Source organism: Larimichthys crocea, chromosome XVII, assembly GCF_000972845.2.
Source record: "Larimichthys crocea isolate SSNF chromosome XVII, L_crocea_2.0, whole genome shotgun sequence".
Classification (NCBI taxonomy): Eukaryota; Metazoa; Chordata; class Actinopteri; family Sciaenidae; genus Larimichthys; species Larimichthys crocea.
The window spans coordinates 27,198,649-27,218,380 of record NC_040027.1 but is presented as its reverse complement, the minus strand read 5'-3'; the positions used below and the strand labels follow the sequence as shown (position 1 = coordinate 27,218,380).

General features: G+C 40.2%; 1 protein-coding gene across 1 annotated transcript in view; it reads right to left on the bottom strand.

Moving 5' to 3' along the window:
* Window positions 1-19,732, bottom strand: part of naaladl2 (N-acetylated alpha-linked acidic dipeptidase like 2) — a 504,703-nt gene that overhangs the window by 428,870 nt on the left and 56,101 nt on the right. The window contains exon 3 of the mRNA XM_019256507.2: window positions 10,988-11,022. The gene's annotated coding sequence lies outside the window, so the exon portion shown is untranslated. The remainder of the gene's footprint in view (window positions 1-10,987; window positions 11,023-19,732) is intronic.

The following is a 19,732-nucleotide window of genomic DNA, read 5'->3' as shown; positions in this document are numbered from 1 at the left end:
AGACATTTTTTCTCTTTGTGACGCATACAACAAGCAGAACCTGACCAGATTTTTCTTGTTGTGTGCATTGGCATGAATGATCTAATACCTTTCTCTCCTTCTGCCATTGTAGCTCTGGACAACCTTCTCCTCACTCTTTGCAGTCCATCCTTGTCAACAAGGTTAAGTAATATTTACCTTTCAGAAGCTTTTGAGACAACGACTTTCCTTTTAACAGAAAGGCATTTTCTACCATTGACAGCTCATCATAGTTGACATCCTTTCTCCCACTGAGCTTCTGGATTTTAAAATCTTCATCATGTAATTGAGATCTACAAGGACATCCAACAGATATAACTTCAGCTATCACAATTCTAATAGATACTTCTTTTCCTGCAAATTCAGTTTTCAGTCTCTTCTAATCAGAATGAATGCAGAGTTCTCCCTTTTGACGTTTTCCACAAGAATTCTGTACTTGCCAAACGTCCATCTGCATCATCTGCAGGTTTTTATGATGTGTTGACAAACTGCAGTTTAATAAACTGCAACAGCAACTACTGCCTGCCATTTCCTGTAACCAAACAGCCAAGACAGCAACAGTAAGCTCCAAATGAGGGATGGTTACTGTTTTAAGTGTTTACCACTCTGGCCTTTCCAAGAAGGAGAGAAAGTACGCCAGATTGACACATTTAACTTTTAAAAGTACCACATTTTCTTCAGGGAGTGAATGCCCGTGGATCCCCCTAAAGGGTCCAAGGTCCACTCACAAAATCCTGTGGGAAAGATGGAACAGTTTTATACACTGATGGATTTTTAAAGGGCAGCAGTAGCTCAGTCTGTCGAGACCAAACAGCAACCTCTGTGGCTGTGAAATGAAGCCTCAGTTCCTCAAACGACCACTTTAGGCTGGCTACATAACAAGTCAATCTGCATAAGCCCCCATATTTAAATATCCAACTTCACAGCAGAAATAAGTATGTTCACAGCCAGTTTTGGTCTCTATAGCAAATTTCCTCATTCATGACAACTGTACTGAGGGTGGAATTAAACTCAGTCAATAGCCGCGACTTGGCTTAGATACCAGACGGTGGAGAGACCACGATATGGAGTGTAGACTGGAGTAGCTGGAGAGGTGCCAATTCACCTCTTGAGCAATACTGAGGTGCTGAACACCTGACTGCTCCCATCAGTCCACCGTGTCTCCATATTTGCATGTCTATAAGGCCAATGGACAATATCTTTGCCTGAAAGTTGTTGTAAAATAAGTGTACAGAAGATTTAAGAGTACTGTTTAATTTGAAGTAAATTGTGCTTAGTTATAATCCACTACTGATCATCAACTTTTGGTGCTCATTTCTCTGTGTCACTTAAATTAATGAGTAATGTTTTCAATCTAAAGGCAGTCTCCCCTTTCATCCACCTTCTCTCTCACTACTGGATGCCTGCAGCCACAACACCTGTTAAATACCAACCCCCAACCCCCTGTCTGTGTGTGTGTGTGTGTGTGTGTGTGTGTGTGTGTGTGAACATGTGTGTACATACTACCCCTGACACATGCAAAACACGGTAAGACAAAACCACAGCAGGTAGGCAACATTGTACCGCAGGTCGTTTTACTCTCCCTCTGGTCCTCTGTTTAATGAATGGGACGGAGGAGGATCCTCCAGACGACTGCGTACAAACACACACAGCACACAGTCACGGGGCCAGCCTGGTGTGGTGTGTTGCATGGTAACCAGTGCACCTACACAGTCATTATCAGATCCCATCACTTGGTTACTTGGGGAACCAAATGAAACTGAAGTGCAATTACCCGCTAAACTCCGACTGCGAGAAAACTTTCGGTTCGTGTGCTACTTTCACTTTTGCTTTCTACCAATAAACCCACACTGCATTATGGGTAAATTAGGATGTCAGACCTGACAGCATGCATCACTTCATTTCCTTCCTGTGCTATCTGAATCAAGGATCTATGGCTATTTATAAAAGAGGAAATATCATTAAGTTGTTTACTGGACACAGTCTCAAAGCAACAAAGGTTCATGTAAACTGATTAACCTGAATGACTGTTTCACCAGAGAATGACCAGCAGCATGTAAACACAGCCAGGCAGGGATTGAGTAAAGCAACTAATTATCTTAATTTAGGAAAGTCAAGAGTGTGCAAACACATCCACACATCCACTTCAAGAACCTGAGCTGTAAGGAAAAACTAAAATCTATACATTTACCTTGCAAAGCTGAGCTGGTTGAACGCCCCAGTAGTTGCCTCAGTCTGTGTTTGTATGCCTCAAAGAGGGGGCAGCAGAGGATAAAGGTCGTTCTACTGCCTTTCTTTCTATGCTGCTGCTGCCTGTGTTCCTCCAGCAGACAGTGAGAGCTGCCTGCTTGTTTACCTGACACTCTGCCTGCCTAAAAAATCCACACTGCTTGGTTACTTGTATGACTGCTTACCTACACCTTTTCTGACTGTTTACTTGTCAACAGTAACTGCCTTACCTAGGCACTCTCACCTTTACCTATTAGTCCAACTAAAACTCAGCCAGGCCAGACTGTCTGCCTGAATGTCAGCTTCTGACTGTGTGTGTGTGTGTGTGTATGTGTGACATTAGCATAGCCCTTCCTCCTCTCTTACCTGCACTCACCTAACCTGTTTGGCAGTGCTGTGCCTGCATGTGTGTGTGTTTGTGATCAGACTTTTTTTTCTATGCTGTGACATGGCATGCAGACACACACACACACACACACACACACACACAAGCTAATGCACAACAGTCTGTTGCCACAGTATTGGGAGCATCATGTTTATTCACTGAAGAAATGAATTAAAATTCCAGTGAGTTCTCAGTTCATGTCTGACTGAGAATGCCATTGCCAAATTATATTTTTTGAATTACTACTTGTTTATGTTTGTGTCTCAGGTCAACCACATTTGATTGTTAGGAAAGCCTTCATCAAAGTGTGAAAGACTTACAAGATACTACTGTGATACATGTATTACTCCTACAGCATTACTTGGGCTGGGTATCTTTTAAAAAAATATGGTACAGTGGTCCCTCGTTTATCGCGGGGGATGCGTTCTAAAAATAACCCGCAATAAACGAAATCCGCGAAGTAAGTTTTACAATTATTACACATGTTTTAAGGCCGTAAAACCCCTAACCACACACTTTTATACACCTTTTTACACACATTTTGTACAGTACTCCCTTAGTTAATCAGGACGCAGAACACATGTGCGGTTCTCCCTTAGCCAATTTAGGATGCAGAACACAATGCGCGTTCATGTTCAGCACGCTGTAAAAAAAAGCATGCAAAATTACACTGAAAAAAATCTGCGAAACAGCGAGTCCGCGAAAAGTGAACCGCGTTATAGTGAGGGACGACTGTACCAGCACTGATACAGTGATACTGATACCAATGTAATACCTTATTCAGTACTTTTAGAAAAAACTTACATCACAGGCTGTATGTAGCTGCTAGCTGTGGTAGCGGGCCAATCATGTTTTCTATTTAATCACTTGTGGCAATTGGCTGAGAGCAAAACCAAACAAATACTCATTTCTTTCTAGATGCAGGTATTGTTTGACTGAAGAAGTTTCAATACTAACTGATGCGTGGTGTGTCATTCATAAACATATTGTTCAATTTGAACTAATCTTTTATATGACCCTGGAGTAATGAGCTGAGTGATTCGTTCATTTTCATGCAGTACCTTCCCTCACCACATGGCAGCTGCATAAGCTCAGTCAGGACAGGAAACAGAAATGATTAGTTCAGGACTCGTTCGTTTGTCATGAGACAGCTACCTAGACACTGTACTGTTGTGCTGTGTCTTAAACAACAATTGCAAAGAGGACACAGGACACAAGTCACTTTACTGTGATGCATCTTTGCACCTCCTTGGTTTTCTCATGGTTTGAATTGCTTTTGTGTATTATACTTTGTCAACTGAAGCAAACCATGTTGCCTTCAGTGTCTGAGAACTTTTGTGTCTTTTTTTCTTTTTTTTTTTACAACGCCCACAAAAGGGCTACAGCACTGCACTAGTTAAAATGAACAATGACTCGAACTTCCCAACACTATATACTGTGTGACTTAGGCCACATTCAGACATCCAGCATCAGTGGACATATCAGGGTGACTGTGGAAGGTTTGCGCAATCTGAGTGTCGGATTTTTTTTTGCCAGACACCCCTTCGGGGCTGCACTGCCACAGCTAAAACGGGCGACCTCGACTCAGATACATGGAAAAACCTGCGTTTTGGCCACAGCACCGGATCCTGTGTGAATGCGGAGTTACCTGATTTTCCTTACAAACTGCATAATTCAGTTTCATTTGTTATTATTCACTGCCACCACTCATGGTAACAGGAGTTTCTGTTGTGGCACATGTATGACATCTTGAATTCTTATGTTGCCTGTCAAGGGTATTAAAGGGTATGTAGGATTTAGTGCTGCGCCGCGGTCACCGGAGCAGATAGCTTCCAGTCTAGTCAATGAGAGCACTCACACAGGGCGCGCCGCGGAGCGTCTCAGAAGTGGCTCTCCGTGCCACGGCGCGAGCATTCCGTAGTATTTCTATTTTTTCCGCGAGCCGCTGCTAAACCTCGTAAATTTCAACAGAGCACTTCGCACCAGACAGGAAATCCGACACAGAATCAACATAATAAACTTCCGCCCCCTTTCAGAATAAAACACAATACGCAGTTCATGTAGCTTATCACAACTTCACATCAACGTTACGTCATGACCGGTAGCACCAGGTGAGCAGTCAGTCGATTAAAGGGTCTCAACATGAACGATGAGAGACTAATTGTTGAAGTGGAACAACACACAATCATTTATGACACAACAGATGCTTTTTATAATCTCCTCCACGTCGGAGAAGCAAAGTCAGCTGTTTGTTGTTGTTGTTTTCTTTATACACAGTTTATCGCGGGGTCTCGCGTACGTCCAGGATTCTCGCGTGAATACGGCTGGCTCGCTACACTGTCGTTACGCGGCCAAAACGCGCCTGGTGTAAGTTGATGCAGGGCAAAGGACGCAGCTGAAACGCAGCGCTTACGTCCCCTGTGTGAGTCCCGTGTAAATGTGTAGGAGGTTGGCCACGAAGCTGGCGAAAGGTCCTCTCTGGAGACAGAGTTTAGTTTGTCCATTCTGGTCTACTGTAAGGTGCAATAAAGATAATAGGCAGATAAACAAAATCATAGTTTTAGTACCATAATTCATAACAACCCTTTTCAGTTGATTATATATAAATGTAAACATTATTCTGAATAGTATATTTCTGTTAATAGTCCCCTGAATCTTCGACATCACATGTTTAAATCTTAACACCAGGATCTTGTTTTTAGTGTTGCAACCTGCTGTGTCAGTTCAAATTATGCATGTGAATGTAAACCATGTATATGATCACTCCTACTATGTTTCACGACCACAAATGGTTCAAACCGTGTTCCCAGACACGTTTGATTCATTTATTTCACTTATTGTTTGAAATAAATTCTCATTTCTCAAAAGGTCTCTTGACTAACTGAAAATTGGCTTTTTTGGACAGACAAGGTTTTCTCCTGCACATAAAGGACTGCATTAGGTTTAAATAAAAGTTTTTAAATGCTTCCTTTCATCCCTGTCCCTTAGTGCCTCTGAAAGGGTTATGCTAATATTAATGTCTGTACCATATGGTTGCTTTTTTTGTTGGATTGGATTGTTGGTTGGATTGCAAGTCACAGGTCAGTGATTAAACCATGCAAACTTTATTTTTAAAAGTTTCAAACCTCTTTTTAACAAAAATTCAAAGCTTTAGCTTTATGGGGCCATAAAAAGGTTTGACAAATAACTATATGTAACAACATCACACCAATCTGGCTCGGAAGTAGCATTCATTGTAGAGGTGTGAAAAGTGAGTCATACAGTAAGCTGACAGTTTACTCTTCCCATAAGGTTGGACACTGGATATGGGCATGGTCTGAAAGAAACTGGTTGTCATAGTCCAACAACAATAGAAACTGTAATGGGAGGCAGTCCAATGGGAGTCTAAAGGTGTGTACCCTTTTAGATGTGATCTAATGCCACTTCTGCATGTGTTATCTCACAGTGAGAATAATCTGGCACAGTAGTTTCTTGGTCAAAAAGCCCTTACATAGCCTGGAGGTGTGTTTTGGGCTGTTGTCCTGAGCTAAAACCAGATGAGATGGCATGTTACTGCAGAATGCTGTAGTACCTTTGTTTCTTAAGTGTGCCTTGAATTTTCCAAAAAAATCAGTGTCAACAGCAAACATCCCCACACCATCACACCCCCTCCTCCATGTTTCATGGTAGGAACCCCATATGCAGATACCATCCGTTCATATTATGTGTTTCACAAATATATGGCCATTGGAACCAAAGATCTAAAATTTGACTCATCAGACCAAAGTACAGATTTCCACTGGTCAACAATGAAGGTCTGATCCACACAGTCTCCTCCAGACAGTTGATGCTGAGATGTGTCTGCTACTTAAACTCTGGGAAGCTTTTAAGTGGACTCTAATCTGAGGTCCCATAATCGCAGATTTCTAACACTGTTAATTCTTCATCAGATTTATCCTGATCAGCGGGGCTAACTGTTGGTCTTCTTTTCTGGATGGTTCCTCATGAGAACCAGTTTCATCATAGCATGTGATCTTCTTCTGAAAATGGACTTGTCAAACTTGAAGCTACAGTTTCCAGGGCCAAGACAACATGTTTGCCTGACTCTTTTAGACTTTTAGTTTGCATGTTTTTGTTTAGATATAGCAAAAAAAAAAAAAAAAAAAACAGCTTTTGACAAACTGAACATCACTACTTCAAGCAGCAATGAACAAGCAAGTGTTCTGCCAAAGAACAGGACGGACAGTCATTTGATGTGTTTGGTAGGTAATGCAGCACTAAAGGACGTGACAAATCGTGAGGCAGACATAAATAGAGTTAGCATAAATCACTGACATCACATCATAATCACTCTTCGTTATTGTAATTTATTGAATGTATTTGCCTTCAAATATGAGATGAATTCGAAAGAGTAATGTAATGTTCATATTAACTAAACATATACAGTGAGACCAAGGGAGCAGTACATAAGATGATCATTCCTCGCTCTTCAGCCACTTGGCAGTGCATGTCTTTTTCAATTGTGTCCCTGTTGCAATGATACTGTCATCAGGCCCTCAGCGGATCAATATGCTCGCCTTTAATAGGCCTTTCATTAGCAACTCATCAATAACCTCCCAGCAAAGGACAGCCACTCAATGAACGGCTCGCACAATGTTTTGGCAGAAAAAAAAGTTTAGCGAGTTGAAGGGAGTTGAAGATGATGCATTAAGAACGTTTGGCGAGCGGATGGTAAGAAACACAGAAGCTGGAGAAGTAATTTAATGAGATTTCACATTGAAGGGGGATAATACTTTGACTACTGTTAAGCTTGGTTTTGAGCTTTGGTGCTGTACAAGCTGCTGAATATGAACAGAGAGAAAGATGAGAGTGAAATGAATGATTCAGATTTCTCATCATGCACGAGGCTCCTCATGACTAAAATATGTTTTAATGGACATTTAGAATTTTGGCCTTTGCTAAGCACTTGTTACGTTATCGGGTATAAAATATCATAATTTGCCCTTTAGCTTCTTAAAACTTCCTGTCAAAAGTCCTAATTTTTAACTAGCTGACTCTAAGAGCTGTAAGATAATAAGCGAGCATGTGGTTAGAGGTACTGAAGGTTTCAGTGACAAATGCAACCATGTCAACATGCCATTTCACTGTTTTTGTGCTGTAATATGGAAGCCATTTTCCCACCGATGGTGAGATATAGCACTCTTAAACGTGTGAATGTCAATGTATTCCTTTAACAAGGGCTCTGGTCACATTCCTCAATGATCACCTTGCAGAGATTCCTGCAGCCCTAACAAGCAAAACTGATCGGCAAAGTATCATTTCCTGCTGACTGGAATATAAAATAGCAACACAGACACGAGCTAGGGGGTAAAATTATGTAGATCTTTTTTTTTAGCCTGGTTGAAAAATCAACAAATCAATTAATTTAGCCAGTTTAAATTCACATTTGGCCACTCTTACGGATATCATGTAGAAAACATTTCCATAACATTAAAGTAGCCTTCAGGGCACAGAATGTGAAAGGCAAATTACCTAAAAAAAAAGAAAAGGAAATAAACTAAATAAAATAACTTGGAGAAGAGATGCTGAAGCTGAGGCACGGATGATGTGCTGTGGTCAGGCTGCCAAGCAGGCTGTGGACTGCCAGCACTGGAGGAGTCTGGCTTCTCATGTATACGCCCAAAGCATGAGTACAGGGATCTACTCACACTTTGAATTAAACCATGGGGTGGGGGGGTTACATTCAGCATATCTGCCTTAATCTTCGACCTGCAGTGTTTCAACATGTCAACATTTCAAATTAAATGTCAGCGTCCAAAAATCACGAAATGAAAAACACATGGGATGCTGCGCCCATAAAAGGCGAAGCTGGAAGGCAGTGATGGTGATGAGCTGCAGTCACGCTGCCAAGTCAGCCACGAATCGCCAACAGTGGAGGAGGCTTGTCTGTCCTTATATGCCATTAGGCATGAAGATGATAATTTTCTAAGTATAAGACTACGTAATGGGCCAACAGCGGAGGAGGAGGCTCATCCATCCACAGCCATGAAGATCTAGTAACCAAATTAGTGTCTAAAGTCCTGTTTCCCTGCAGTCTTACCAGCAGAAATTCATTTTTACTGTCATTTTAAATGGTTGAACACGCAGTCAGTTCTTGGACATTCTGTCTAATAGCAATCAGTCTTGAGCAATGCAGTTGTAATGCGATTTTCAAATATTATAAAATGTCCTAATAGTGAGTGTAGGTGTCAGTAAATAGAATACCATCTGTGACCTTTTATTTGATTAAAAATGACTTAGATATAATTGTAAGTGAGCTTGTCCTGGATAGCTCTAATTAAGAGCCTGTATTTAAGAAAACACATGTGGAAAATTGGTTGACCTTTTCACTGCACGTCATGTCAATACACAATCAGGACCTGAGACGAGCTGAATAACATGTTTCTATCAACAAATCTGTGTTGTAACCAGTCCTAACCTACTAAATAGAAATTGGCATTTTGAATAATTTCTTATACTCTTAAAATAGATAAACTAGGTCCAAAGTTAACACCACAACAAAAATATGGGTGGAGTTACCCTGCCTTTCTACACTGGGATTGGCTTACATGAAGAAAAATAAAAAAACATAAAAACATTAAGATGTTTTACATAATTCAATAATTTGTTGAAGTAAAAGCAGTGCTCTGTTTATTTGAATGTGAAAGTGCAGTAAAATGTATTTGTCCAAATCAATGAATAAAAAAACATGAAATTATCCGTAGGTGTAAATGTGAGTATGAATGGTTGTCTGTCTCTACGTGCCCTGTAATGAACTGGTGACTTGTCCAGGGTGAACCCCACCTCTCACCCAAAGTCAGCTGGGATAGGCTCCAGCCTGACTGTGACCCTGATGAGGATAAGTGGTTACAGATAATGGCTGGATGGATTTTGGCTGTAATCGTGGAGCCCTAGTCAGATGACAGGTGTACAGATGCAAAGATAATTTGACACTTTAACACCAGTCTGTCAACGGTTAAAACTATACAAAAAATGGGTTGGAGTATTGTATGGGTATTCTTAGTTTTGTCAACCGTCTTCTTTTAAACGGACATATACAGAGCGATGGATGAACCCTTTTGATTCTTTGCTGAAACTGTAATTTAAAAACAGAACGCAGCAAGGTAAGAAGTTTAACCTGAGGAGGTCAGCAAAAGCAAGAGTTTTAAGTTTCTTCCCTGCTAGACCGCAAAACACTTTAATGCAAAAGCTTAAACTGAAACATGAAAACATGTATGTTAAGATTGAAATAAATAAAAAGTTATTTTGATTTTTTCCCCTTCATTTTCATTTGAATTCTGTATTCTGCATGTAAAACCTTTATAAAATAAATCATAAACGCAGCTGTCATATAAAAATAAATGAAGAAATGAAATGTGGTAGTCTTGCGATACAGACTTAGCACCTTCTTTATAAATGTAAATCAAACAGCTCACTTTTAGCAGATACTCATAAGTGTGTTGTTGCTTTTCATGAAGTAAAACAAGTGCCAGCTAGAGGAAGATAATGGACAACAACAACAGCACTGCTGTGATTAAAAAAAAACACAGCTGTACCTTTGGCCCACTGAGCACAGCTACACAATGTACTCAAAGTGCTGAACGAGTGCATCTGAGTGGGTGAAGTCCTGGTGTTCTAAAGAGGGCTCAAGGAGCTCCAGTCCCCATTATCCTGGAAACTTTTGTCCAGGCTCCTTGATGGGGATCTAAGAGGGTGAATACACTGCGTCTTTGTGTGTAGGTGTGTGTGTGAAACATTATGAAACGTATCTCTGCATTAAGGAACAACCGGTGTGTTAAAGCCAGAGCCCCGTCGTGTACAGCTCTGTCATCGGTAACAGGAGTCCATGCAGGCATCTACCCCCACCACCTGCACAAACACACACACACACACACACACACACACACCACTACCTTGTATCCCTAAACCACATTCCCATACTGTATCCCGACCATTCATCTGATGTGAATCAATAGCTCAGTTAACAGTGCAGGACTGAGTTCAGTGACAGCACTTGTACTCCCAGTGAGAGAGGAGACACAGGGACACATTCAGCACAGCACTGCTAATCACCATTAAAGGCTTACAAGAGAAAAGTAGAGGAGCAGGAACGAAGAGGAGGAGAGGGAGGGAGGGTGGGAAAGAAAGACAGTGGGAGGATAAAAAAAAAAAAAGGAGAGAGGCTGACAATGGGAGAAAGTTACAATAGGGCATCTGTTCCAGTGCTGGACAGCAAGAAAGAGCTGAGGCTACAGCAGCAGAGAGCAGGCGGACACTGGGCAAAAGCTTTCTATGAAACTCAACCTCTCCTTTCATGCAGGACACAATAAAACTTACTTCTTGTTGGGCTACCGGTGGCAAATCTTCCCCGCCTGCAAGAAACGACAAAATCGAAATATGAAAAGGTTGAACAGGGACAACAAATTAGATACAGTGTCCATCAACATGTCATGGTAAGACAGTACAGTCAGCTAGACCAGGCCTGACAGTATGCACGAACAAATTCTGCCCTTTCTGTCAACAAGGGAGCAGTTTGCCAGAAGCAGTTTGTGTTTGCCATGTTGATGGAAGAAACATCTCTGATCCGAGGGTTATTTCTGTAGGTCAGTTTACAGCAACCTGCACAGCAGTGTGCATCCTCTCCTCCCATCGCCCACAAGGATGATAATTCTTAATCCTAAAGCTCTGACTGGTTTTGATGAGAAACACAACGGAATGGGCACAACACCAGACCTGTATGACTGGGCTGAGACAGTTTGGAGATGAGAGTGATTCAGACACCTGGGACCAGGCTCGGACAGCCTGCAGCTGAGGGGAAAAGCTTAGTATGGCAAGACTGCGTATTTTTTAGCTTGTGGCCACAGCACAGGGATTCTCATAACGTTAAACTAAATTCTCTGTTAGCTCTGTTAGTTATTTAACCAGTTCTACCAATCATGAAATGTATTCTTCATTCATTCTTCTTTTTTTATTCTTTAATATTTAAACTGGACTTCATGTCCCTACAATCAGTGACAGCAGTATTCAGATCATGTACTTAAGTAAAGTCGCATATAAAAATAGCACACCATTAAAAAGTCTAACCAGGCAAATGTATTCAAAGTAAAGCGGCTTGGGTTAAGCGGCCGCCCCGTGTGTAGAGGCTTCAGTCCTCGCTGCAGCCGGCCCCGGTTCGAGTCCCGCATGGGACAGCCTTTGCTGCATGTCATTCCCCGTCTCTCTGCCCGTTTCCTGTCTATCTTCAGCTGTACTATCAATAAAAAAGCATAAAGGGCCAAAAAAATATATTCAAAAAAGTAAAAGTACTCAACGCTGCGAAATGTCTCCTCTGATTCAGTTGAGTTCTAAATGATGCAATTGATTGAGATATTTTGAACTATTGTGTACCTTATTGCTACTCATTATTATTTTCAGTATGGATTATGTTCTCCAAGTGATTGTTTGAATGGAAACCGTGAGAAATGTTGTTTCCCCACAGCCCAAAGTGACAGCTACACAATGTTTGTTTTGTCCGACTAATGGTTCAAACCACAAAATGAAAAATAAACAAAACTTATTGAAATAATTAAAAAAGAAAAGCGGAAAATCACATTTTACAGAACGTTCAAAATAGTTGCCAATTAACTTTCTGTCAGTCGACTAATTATTTCAGCTCTATGTTATATACTGTTTGGTAGTTTCATTTATGACAAAGCACTGTATTTTGTAAGCTGTCTGTCTATTTTGTATGCAAAAATCTTAAATTGTAAAGTAACTAAAACTGTCAAATAATTGCTGAGTAAACAGTGATATCACCCTCTGAAAGTGGAGCAGAAGTAGAAAAGTACACGTTACCTCAAATTTGTATTTGAGTAAATACACTTACGCCTACACCTATACCTCCGACACTCTCAACCACACACTCTATACAAACATGAGTGTTAGAGGTTAAGAATGACAGCGAGGAAAGAGCCTCGTGAATGTTCAGGTTTGCTCCAGCTCACAGTCTCTAATGGTTCTCGACTCAACATCCCATCTAATGCACACATTATTAGTTTTCACAACAAATGCAGCAGCCATTTCCCCACCACAAAAACACCCCACTCCCTATGACAGGTAGTGCTACTTCTGTGTGTTGTGGACAGGATGTACTATCAGGCTGTTATGTATCTGGCACAAACAAAATAGCTGATAGTGAAAAAAATGAAGCAGCTATATTGTGACTTGAGTCAGTAGCACCTCGAAACACCTCATGTTTCTGTCTCTGTTTCTGTTAGACTTGTTAAAAGAGTAACTTAAATACACTTTTTTATGTTGTGAGTGTATAAATTATACATAGTCACTTTATAACAGCAGCTATTGATCCTGCTGCCGTTTTATAGTGTTTATTGCAGAAGTTATTAAGTTTTCCCAGTAAGCCTTTTATATTGTAAAGGAAACCTGCACAAAAGGTCGACATTTCATTTACACTACACAAGTAGCTCTACTTCAAAGACAAATTCTGCATTTGTGCATTGCACTTCTCCTGTCAATCAAACATACTTTTTGCCTCTTGTATTTGACATTTTATTTTCACCCAAAAGGGTGGTGACTTTTTTTTCTACGTGTGGTCAGGCAGGATTTTCACGCTCTAAATCAGTTCTTAACCTTTTCGGCTCTAAAAAAGAAGGAGTGTATGCTTGCAATCGCAGGCACACACGATGCAGTACAGTAGTTCAACTAAAGCGTGACTTTCCCTCACAAAGATGTTTTATTAAATGAGGTCAGAGGGAGAGAGAGAGAGAGTTTAGTTTACACAACCGCTAATAAGACATAATTTCTGGCAGATTCAATATCGTACAACATGTATGGAGATACACTTTTAATTCCACCATAAACACACATATACACTCATTACAATGCGTTCTGCGCCCACACGATGACATACACTGCAGATCACACAAACACACCCATCGACATTAGTAAGCTAATATTGCTCAGTGGGTGGTACTTCTAATTGGCTGCTGCTTCTAAAACAGAAGGTATTTATGTGTGTCTCTCCTCCTGTATCTCTCTCTTTCCATAATTCCATCTCTAAATGTTCGACTTTAGCACTGTGAAATGGATCTAACAGTATGACAATGGGGCTGAAAATTAAAACAGTCGACGCTTGATTGGTCAGTAAAGATAAAACACTTTGACTGGTGCTAAATTAGGAGCATTATCAGAGAGTACAGAAAGATACGTGAACGCTGAAAAACTGTTGATTTAATTTGAACGTCTCAGCCTCAGTGGGAGACGGCTGCTCTTTGAAATTCAATGTTCAAAAGCTGTCCCGGAATAACAGCAGCCATTGTGTTGAATTGAAACAGAAAATATCAGTCGCATGATGTGGAAAGATCAAATTGCTTCTTGAGCTGCCTGCCATTAATTTGACTTGACTGCAGCCGTGATCCCCGAGCACAGCATTAAATGTGAAATGACAAAATATTACAACCAGCTCTCTCAAATGTCGGCAATCTTGCCCGGTGCAGCTCTCGAGCCTTTGTAGGCCTGCAGCTTTTGGAGTAACTCAGATATGGATTAGATGGCAAAAAATGCACATATGAGACACTAAGACAGCTTAGGGAATGATTTGACATGGAATAGATGTTGCAGCAATATTGAAACCTGTGTAAATATAGTGACAAAATAATTTCCGTATTCACATATGTTCAAACTTATAACCCCATCTTCGTTACAAAGCACTGATTATCCTTTCTAAACTATAATCAATTAAATGCAGCACAAAAAGAAGATATTTCAAGTGCAACTAAACCCTCAAACCAAACTTCATTGAGAGATACATTCATTTTGTTGCATATTAAATAATCCATACGCCAATATGGATATGTCTGTAAGATACCAATAATGGCTGTCCGATATCTCAGCATACAGCCACAGAAGCAGCACTGAGATGTGTGTTAGTAATACTGGGAGCAGAATACACAATCGTCGTAACAAACTAAAGAAAATACACTTTAGGCCTGAAGGTGCTTGGCTGACGCATGTGAAGCGAGGTGAAACGAGTTAGTATGACGCAGCTGATGAAGACAGCTGTACCAACAACAGAAGTGTATCTGTACAGTCACGCACACGCGATGCTGCTTGTGCAACTTCACATTGTCAGAAGCAATTCTCTCCTACATGGTGAAGTTTAATTTTGGCCCGTCAAAATAGGAGAGCAAGTCGTGCAGGCAGTCGACGCTAAAGCAGGCCGAACACATCCTGTGTAGACAGTCCATTAGTGTTTTGTACTGATTCAGTGAATGACTTTTTTTAAGAAGATATTGAGCTTTTATTTGGTGCACCTGAAAAACCAGTGGATGTGCATTAACACTTATTTCACTCCTACCTGCTACAATATTTAACCATAGTCACAATCCTGCTCTAAGTGCTTTGGTTTGCCTAAACAAACCCTTACAAAGGTACAATAAATCAATTAGTTTCAAGCAGCAGAAATCATAAGAAAACAGAATTAATTTATTGACAATGACAGTCATGTAGATATGTATATCCTTTTTTTTTTGTACTTAAATTTACTTTCTTTTGAGAAAAAATTACTAAAGCTTACAGCTTGTCTTAACTCACAGCAGTGGCCAGCCAAGAGTTTGGGTAGCAAACTCGTTTCAAGTGTCAAGTTTCTCTGTCTTTATAATGAGTACGTTTCTATGAGGAGTTTTTGTTGATAACCTTCGCGGCAAGGTAAGAATCAGATTCCTCATTATTGGAAGACTTCTGAGAGATAACTGAACCTGAACAGGAGACCCCCTGGTCACGACATGTGCAGGCTAGGAGCTTTATAAATGTATGTTGTGTTTCTTTCACTCTCTGTCAGACTCTGAACCATTTTGTGTGTGAGAATCCCTGACCTTTCAGCTGAAACACTTGGAACTTTGTAATGTGTTCTTACCTATTGCAGTTGCATGCTCATATTGTCTTCTTTATATATATATATAGATATCTATATTATATTATATTATATATATATATATATATTATATTATATATATCATATATATATATATATCTATATATATAGGGCACACAACTTTCTGCACTTAACAGTGATTTGGATGTACATCGTGAGATGCTGAATAAGTCAATATAGAATTCCTAGGGATACTAAAGTTATTATCACACAGCAAAAGCAGGAAAAGTCCTCTAAGGCTTCACTACTAATGAATATGTGTTTAAGTGACGTCAGGACATGATGAAAAGCACAAGCAGGATTTGTCTTCTTTGACATGACCTTCTCAGAGAGAGCAAAAATTAGACAATGGCAACCGAGAAACTGGATTTGTACAGAAACGGTATGACAGTGTTTTTATTTCAGGCAATGGTGTGTATTCAGATAATATTCTAAAAATAACTCTTTCCGCCTGAAGATTCATCAGCTGGTTGAAAGCAAGATATCTTAAACGAGATAAGATCCATAAATTGGTATATTCTCATCACGATCGAATACTGATCCGCATACAAAGTAAAAGAAAGAAAGTAAAAGATAGTGTATGCAATATAATATAAGTCAACAGTAACAAGTAGTGGAATGAATAAGGAGCTGACAGCTTAAACACCATGTTTAAGGTGCAAAACTTTCATTTCTGGTGGCATAAGGAAAGACTAAAGCCAGTAAGTTTTTGTAATTATTAAAAAAAAAGAAGACCCTTGACTGAAACTGAAAACCTCACTCAATAAGAAAACGTCTATGCATGAAATGAAAACTAAATCTGGGTTGTCAGGCTTGAATCCACCCCCCTGTGACCTGCAAACCTGTACTATTCACAGCACAGTCTTAATTTCAGACTACTGCCTGTTTCCAGCTGAGTCTGCTCCAGCTAATCTTCTCCTGGCTGGGAATACCTAACTTTAGTGCACAGGGCGGGTATTTGCATTTAAAGACTTTGGGGTCATTTCACAGAATTTCCTCAAGCAGAAAAAGGGAAACAGAGTAAGAGTGTGAGAAGAGGAGTTAGTAGGTGCAGTGGGCAGAAATTAAGGTTTTTCATGATCAAGACCAATCCTAGAAACAGGAATAACAAAGAAAATACACCTGAATTCTCAATGATGAATTCATCAGCCCTGACATCAGTTAAGAAGTACTGGGTCAGAACTAGACCTTCTAGAATCCAGATGATGATTCAGTGAGGTCAAAGAGTTGATGTTTTTAGTAACTACCATATGAGTCATTACACTGTAGATATGACTCAGACTGACTAGGTGTCCTCTCCCTGAAAGCTAAGAAGTAAAAGGGCATTATTGGCTCATCAGTCTTCCCGTGGTTTCTTTGTCACCCTCAGTGTATGAAGGTACAATGTACCCCTGACTCCTCTCCAAACTTCCCCAGATGAGAAAAGTTTTCCAAAAAAAAATGGATTTTTGCTTAAAGCAACACAAGGAAGACAAAAAGTCAAGATAAACATTGGTCACACCAAACATTAAAGGAGCCATATTATCATTATGTAAAACAGTTTAAGTGATTGGAAATGATCATTTCAGCCACATTTCAAACACAGTGAGTGTTGACCACCAGTAATATTAGCATTCCTGTCATCTTTCTGGTCATCAGTCAGTATACACGAGTTCAATGCTTACTCTCCTTTGACTCTTTTGGTCTCACCAACCCCTGAAAAAAGATTCCATGATGTTCACTACCTTTCTCTGTCTCCCATCTAGGAGAATACAGTGTTTTTTTGAGTCGTTGGTTTAGAAAAATCTGCCTGCTGCTGCTGGAAACAAGACTGACCCATATAGTATATGTGACATGAAGCCAAAACAATGATCAAAAGAGGTTAAATAAAGCTATGTAGAGCAGCAGATCTGGGTGATATTTCTGTGGACATTACACATTACATGAAAATTATTTGTTTTAATAACCGTTTCCTTCCAAATGTAGTGCAAATGTTTACTCTGGGAATCGGCAAAAGGAACTACCATTATACCATCATCATGTTTAGAACAAGCAGTAGGTGGTGCCAAACTGCCAGTAGGAAAACCACTTTGCAGAAGAAGAAGAGGTCACAACAAGATGACACGATTTAAAGTCTTTTATTAACTACTTGTATGTCCTAATATAGCAGTGATGCTGCTGCTGGTGATATGATGTATGATACACAGTAAGTGAATGATTCAAGTTTTTCCCATGGTCTACTGTTAAAACATCAGAAGCAATCACAATATTAATTTGTAAAACTTGCATCAGGAGATAAGCATATGGCCCCAGCACTAATAAAAATATGTAGATAGAAACATGGCTGACCCTAACCCTTCAAGTTTTTATTAACATTTGATCAGTTTCTGATTTTAGCCACTTGAGATGCAGAACAAGCTGTAAAAACACACACAACAAGAAGACATGATAGACATGAGAAGCCTAATATTCGACCTCCTTTCAGCTGTCTGATCATTCTCTGTAAGTTGGTTACTTAGCATGTTAGTACGTTAACACACATGTATACAGACATGCAGAAGATCACCTTAATGGCATCATTCTGATAGTAATTTGCTCTGGCTGTCAGACAGGACTTGGTCAGAGGTGTCAGTGGCCTCTCAGCACTCTGGTGGATTATTACTGAGCTGTTGCATGTCCAATTAACACAATGATGTCATATGGCTGACATGGTGTACAGAAACAACTTACTGGGGGAACACAACGAACGGGCGGTCATACTGACTGACATGAAATTAGACAGGTGAATATGAATGCAGGGGAGTACTTGCCTTTCTCATTGTGTGTCTCCAAATCTGTGTGTATCTAAATTACAAATAGCCTTTACAGCAGCGGTAAGCCCCTGGCATGATCCAGTTGAATAGCTAAATCCTTTTTTTTTTTTCAATATATCTCAGCTAAATTGATTTAAGGCACATCCCTTTACCACCAATTTGTTACAGCAGACTTACAGAAATGTCAATGATTTTCAAAGAATTCCAAACAGAATGCTTCATCTTGAACAGAACCAAGTCATTCTGTTGTTTTTCATTCATTTTCACTTCACATGAATGAAACAGTGAACATAACAATTTAGGGCCGACATCCAGCATGCATGATCACTCAGCGACTAGATTGTCCTTTAACAATTGGATGTTTGTTCCCCTTGTACAGCTCAATGTTCCAGCTCAGAGGCTCACATACAGCTTACTTAAGACTCCAGCAGACTTCAGCCAAATAAATATATCACATGTCTTAACGTAAGGAAAATGCAGAGGCTGAAGCTTGAACAGCGAAACATTCACAAACAATTTGACTTGTCTTAACACATCATAGTGCCTTTAAAGTTTGAAGGACTTTATTATATACTTTAATAATTATATAGGCCATCTGGCATGGTAAAGCCACGGGATCCCTCAGGAGGAGCTGGAATGTGTTGCTAGGGAGAGTCACGTCTGGAACCTGCTGCCAGGCGAGCCAACCCCGAATAAGTGGAAGGAAATGGATGGATGGACTACATTATTCCAAAAGTGTGCCGCTGCATAAGAAACAACTCCACATTTCACTCAATTCATAATGTCTTCTTTGGTAAAAGGTCTGTTCCAATAACAATATAAACACCTGAAATGAATAGATAATTGGGTAAAGTCACTCTCTCTATGGTAATAAACAATTAGTGTTTCACTAACGAGGCATATTTCTGCACAAGTCTTGCCAAGTAGCTTTAAAGCTTGAATAGGACTGAAAGAAAACACCTCTATAATAATTTGGCACTGAATGCAGACAAATGCAGTGATCTGTTGGTGCTTAATGGTTGCAGACGGGAGCTGTATCATTACAGTAAAAGAGCGTTGCCTTGATTCACCGCTGCTTTACATCCCGCGGCTGTTGCTAATCTGCGTCTCTCCTTATTTGCTCTCCATTTTTCTCAATTCGCGCTTACTTGCGAAGCATCGCGTTGTATCTCTCAATGCCGCTTTGTGGAATATTGTTATTCCGTGATCCAATTTCCTGACCAACAATACGACACACTGAACATGACACCGAGCGGCATTAAGAAAAATTGGATATGCGTCCACACAACGGTGCTGTTGACAGTGCTGTCACACTCATCCTCCAACGCTGCGCTTACAAACAGCCCACACTTATCTCTGTGA